The sequence below is a fragment of the Gopherus flavomarginatus genome, unplaced genomic scaffold (genome assembly GCF_025201925.1).
Source record: "Gopherus flavomarginatus isolate rGopFla2 unplaced genomic scaffold, rGopFla2.mat.asm mat_scaffold_131_arrow_ctg1, whole genome shotgun sequence".
Taxonomy (NCBI): Eukaryota; Metazoa; Chordata; order Testudines; family Testudinidae; genus Gopherus; species Gopherus flavomarginatus.
Genome location: NW_026114672.1, coordinates 12,912 through 18,365, shown reverse-complemented (window position 1 = coordinate 18,365; position 5,454 = coordinate 12,912).

Below are 5,454 nucleotides of genomic sequence, written 5' to 3'. Positions count from 1 at the left end.
TCTCGCAGAGCTAGGGAGAAAAGGCAGCACCCTAATCCCGCAAGAAGGGCCGCTAACCAGTGATCTCGCAGAGCTAGAGAGAGAAAGCAGTGACCTATTCCCACAGAAAGGGCCGCTCACCAGTTGTCTCGCCGAGCTAGGGAGAGGCTGCAGCGCCCTAAACCAGCAGGAAGGGCTGCTCCCAGTGATCTCGCAGAGCTGGGGAGAGAAGGCTGCGCCGTAATCCCGCAGGGAGGGCCGCTCCCCAGTGGTCTCGCAGAGCTGGGGAGAGGAGGCAGCGCCCTAATCCCGCAGGAAGGGCCGCTCCTCCGTGGTCTCGTAGAGCTGGGAAGAGGAGGCAACGCCCTTATCTCGCAGGAAAGGCTGCTTCACAGTCGTCTCGCAGAGCTAGCGAGAGCAGGCAGCGCCCTTATCCCGGAGGAAGGGCCGCTCCCCAGTGGTCTCGCAGACCTAGGGAGAGAAGGCAGTGCCCTATTCCCGCAGGAAGGCCAGCTCCCCAGGACCCTGGCAGAACTGGGGAATGAAACCAGCGCCCCGCACCCGCAGGAAGGGCCGCTCCCAAATGGTCTCCCAGAGCTAGGGAGAGCAGGCAGCACCCTAATACCGCAGAATGAGCTGTTCCACAGGCCCCTGGCAGAGCTTGGGAGAGAAAGCAGTGCTCTATTGCCGCAGGAAAGGCTGCTCCTCATTGGCCTCGCAGAGCTAGGGAGAGAAGGCAGCGCCCAAATCCTGCAGGAAGGGCTGCTCCCCAGGCCCCTGGCAGAGCTGGGCATAGAAGGCAGCGACCTAATCCCGCAGGAAGGGCCGCTCCCCAGTGGTGTGGCAGAGCTAGGGAGAGGCTGCGTAGCCCTAATTCTGCCGGAAGGGCCGCTCCCCAGTGGTCTCGCAGAGCTTGAGAGAGGAAGCAGCGCCCTAATCCTGCAGGAAGGTCGCTCCCCAGTGGTCTCGCAGAGCTAGGGAGAGAAAGCAGTGCCCTAATCCCGTAGGAACGGCCGCTAGCCAGTGGTCTCGCAGAGCTGGGGAGAGGAGTCAGCGCCCTAATCCTGCAGGTAGGGCCGCTCCCCAGTGGTCTCGTAGAGCTAGGGAGAGGAGGCAACGCCCTAATCAAGGAGGAAGGACCGCACCCTAGTAGTCTCGTAGAACTAGGGAGAGGAGGCAGCGCCCTAATCCCAGAGGAATGGCTGCTCCCCAGTGGTCTCGCAGAGTTAGGGAGAGAAGCCAGCGTCCTATTCCCACAGAAAGGGCCGCTCCCTAGTGGTCTCGCAGAGCTAGGGAGAGAAGGCAAAGCCCTAATTCCGCAGGAAGGGCCGCTCCCCAGTGTTCTTGCAGAGCTAGGGAGAGAAGGCAGCGCCCTAATCCCACAGGAACGGCCGCTCCCCAGTGGTCTCGCAGAGCTAGGGAGAGAAGGCAGCTCCCTAATCACGCAAGAAAGGCTGCTCCCCAGGCTCCTGGCAGAGCTGTGGAGGGAAGCCAGCGCCCACCCCTTGCAGGAAGGGCCACTCCCCAGTGGTCTCGCAGAGCTAGGGAGAGAAGGCAGCGCCCTAATCCCACAGGAACGGCCGCTCCCCATTGGTCTCGCAGAGCTAGGGATAGAAGGCAGCGCCCTAATCCCGCAGGAGCAGCTGATCCCCAAGTCCCTGGCAGAGCTAGGGAGAGAAGGCAGCGCTCTTTTCCCGCAGGATGGGCCGCTCGCCAGTGGTATCGCAGAGCTAGGGAGAGGAGGCAGCGCCCTAATCCCGCAGGTAGAGCCGCTCCCCAGTGGTCTCGCAGAGCTAGGGAGAGGAGGCAACGCCCTAATCAAGGAGGAAGGACCGCACCCTAGTAGTCTCGTAGAACTAGGGAGAGGAGACAGCGCCCTAATCCCAGAGGAATGGGTGCTCCCCAGTGGTCTCACAGAGTTAGGGAGAGAAGCCATCGTCCTATTCCCACAGAAAGGGCAGCTCACTAGTGGTCTTGCAGAGCTAGGGAGAGAAGGCAAAGCCCTAATCCCGCAGGAGCGGCTGATCCCCAAGCCACTGGCAGAACTAGGGAGAGAAGGCAGCGCCGTTTTCCCCCAGGATGGGTCGCTCACCAGTGCTCTCGCAGAGCTGGGGAGAGAAGCCAGCGCCATCCTACCGAAGGAAGGGCCGCTCCCCAGTGGTCTCGCAGAGCTAGGGAGAGAAGGCAGCTCCCTAATCACGCAAGAAAGGCTGCTCCCCGGGCTCCTGGCAGAGCTGGGGAGGGAAGCCAGCTCCCCGCCCTTGCAGGAAGGGCCACTCCCCAGTGGTCTCTCAGAGCTAGGGATAGAAGGCGGCGCTAAGATCCTGCAGGAAAGGCCGCTCCCCAGTGGTCTCGCAGAGCAAGGGAGAGAAGACAGTGTCCTATTCCCGCAGGAAGAGCAACTCCCCAGTGGTATCGCAGAGCTAGGGAGAGGAGGCAGCGCCCTAATCCCGCAGGTAGGGCTGCTCCCCAGTGGTCTCGCAGAGCTAGGGAGAGGAGCCAACGCCCTAATCAAGGAGGAAGGACCACACCCCAGTAGTCTCGTAGAACTAGGGAGAGGAGGCAGCGCCCTAATCCCAGAGGAATGGCTGTTCCCCAGTGGTCTCGCAGAGTTAGGGAGAGAAGGCAGCGCCCTATTGCCACAGGAAGGACCGCTCCCCTGTGGTCTCGCAGAGCTAGGGAGAGAAGACAGCGCCGTAATCACACAGAAGGGAACGCTCCCCAGTGGTTTCGCAGAACTAGGAAGAGAAGGCAGCGCCCTAATCCCGCAGGAACGGCCGCTCCCCAGTGGTCTTGCAGAGCTAGGGAGAGAAGGCAGCTCCCTAATCCCGCAGGTAGGGCCGCTTTCCAGTGGTCTCGCAGAGCTAGGGAGAGTAGGCAGCTCCCTAATCGAGCAGGAAGGTCTGCTCCCCAGGCCCCTGGCAGAGCTGGGGAGGGAAGCCAGCGCCCCATCCCCGGAGGAAGGGCCAGTCCCCAGTGGTCTCGCAGAGCTAGGGATAGAAGGCGGCGCCAAGATCCTGCAGGAAAGGCCGCTCCCCAGTGGTCTCGCAGAGCTAGGGAGAGAAAACAGTGTCCTATTCCCGCAGGAAGGGCAACTCCCCAGTGGTATCGCAGAGCTAGGCAGAGGAGGCAACGCCCTAATCAAGGAGGAAGGACCGCACCCCAGTAGTCTTGTAGAATTAGGGAGAGGAGGCAGCGCCCTAATCCCAGAGGAATGTCTACTCCCCAGTGGTCTCGCAGAGTTAGGGAGAGAAGGCAGCGCCCTAATGCCACAGGAAGGGCCCCTCCCCTGTGGTCTCGGAGAGCTAGGGAAAGGAGGCAGCGCCCTAATCCCTCAGGAAGGACCGCTCCCCTGTCGTCTCGCAGAGCTAGGGAGAGAAGATAGTGTCCTATTCCTGCAGGAAGGGCAACTACCCAGTGGTCTCGCAGAGCTAGGGAGAGGAGGCAGCGCCCTAATACCGCAGGTAGGGCAGCTCCCCAGTGGTTTCGCAGAGCTAGGAAGAGAAGGCAGCGCCCTAATCCCGCAGGAACGGCCGCTCCCCAGTGGTCTTGCAGAGCTAGGGAGAGAAGGCAGCTCCCTAATCCCACAGGAAGGGCCGCTTTCCAGTGGTCTCGCAGAGCTAGGGAGAGTAGGCAGCTCCCTAATCGAGCAGGAAGGTCTGCTCCCCAGGCCCCTGGCAGAGCTGGGGAGGGAAGCCAGCCCCCCGCCACCGCAGGAAGGGCCAGTCCCCAGTGGTCTCGCAGAACTAGGGATAGAAGGCGGCGCCCAAATCCTGTAGCAAAGGCCGCTCACCCGTGGTCTGGCAGAGCAAGAGAGAGGAGGCAGCGCCCTAATCCCGCATTAGGAAACGTTTCCCAGTGGTCTCGCAGAGCTAGGGAGAGAAGGCAGCGCCCTAATCCCGGAGGAAGGGCCGTTCCCCAGTGGTCTCGCAAAGCTAGGGAGAGAAGGCAGTCCCCAATCCCGCAGGAAGGGTTGATCCCCAGGCCCCCGGCAGAGCTAGGGAGAGAACGCAGCGCCTTTATCCCGCAGGAAGAGCCGCTCCCAAGTGGTCTCGCAGAGCTAGGGAGAGAAGGCAGCGCCCTAATCCCGCAGGAAGGGCCCCTCCCCAGTGGTCTCGCAGAGCTAGGGAGAGGAGACAGCACCCTAATCCTGCAGGAAGGGCCGCTCCCCAGTGATCTCGCAGAGCTAGAGAGAGAAGGTAGCGCCCTAATCCCGAAGGAAGGACCGCTCCCCATTGCTCTTGCAGAGCTAGGGAGAGAAAGCAGCGCCCTAATCCCGGAGGAAGGACCGCTCGCCACTGCTCTCGCAGAGCTAGGGAGAGAAGCCAGCGACATCCTCCCGGAGGAAGGGCCACTCCCCAGTGGTCTTTCAGAGCTAGGGATTGAAGGCGGCGCCAAGATCCTGCAGGAAAGGCCGCTCCCCAGTGGTCTCGCAGAGCTAGGGAGAGAAGACAGTGTCCTATTCCCGCAGGAAGGGCAACTCCCCAGTGGTATCGCAGAGCTAGGGATAGGAGGCAGCACTCTAATCCCGCAGATAGGGCCGCTCCCCAGTGGTCTCGTAGAGCTAGGGAGAGGAGGCAACGCCCTAATCAAGGAGGAAGGACCGCACCTCAGTAGTCTCGTAGAACTAGGGAGAGGAGGCAGCGCCCTAATCCCAGAGGAATGGCTGCTCCCCAGTGGTCTCGTAGAGTTAGGGAGAGAAGCCAGCGTCCTATTCCCGCAGAAAGGGCCGCTCCCTAGTGGTCTCGCAGAGCTAGGGAGAGAAGGCAAAGCCCTAATTCTGCAGGAAGGGCCGCTCACCAGTGCAATTGCAGAGCTAGGGAGAGAAGGCAGCGCCCTAATCCCGCAGGAAGGCCGCTCCCCATTGGTCTCGCAGAGCTAGGGATAGAAGGCAGCACCCTAATCCCGCAGGAACGGCTGATCTCCAAGCCCCTGGCAGAGCTAGGGATAGAAGGCAGCGCCCTTTTCCCGCAGGATGGGCCGCTCCCAAGTGGTCTCGCAGAGCTAGGGAGAGCAGGCAGCTCCCTAATCCCACAGGAAGAGGTGCTCCACAGGCCCCTGGCAGAGCCAAGGAGAGAAGGCTGCGCCCTAATTCCGCAGGAAATGGTTCTCCCCAGGCTCTTGGCAGAGCTGGAGAAGGAAGCCAGCGTCCTGCCACCGCAGGAAGGGCCAGTCCCCAGTGGTCTCGCAGAGCTAGGGATAGAAGGCGGCGCCCAAATCCTGCAGCAACGGCCTCTCCCCCGTGGTCTCGCAGAGCTAGGGAGAGAAGGCCATGCACTAATCCCGCAGGAAGGGTTGCTCCCCAGGCCCCTGCAGAGTTAGGGAGAGAACGCAGCGCCTTTATCCTGCAGGAAGAGCCGCTCCCAAGTGGTCTCGCAGAGCTAGGGAGAGAAGGCAGCGCCCTAATCCCGCAGGAAGGGGCCCTCCCCAGTGGTGTCACAGAGCTAAGGAGAGGAGGCAGCGCCCGAACCCCGC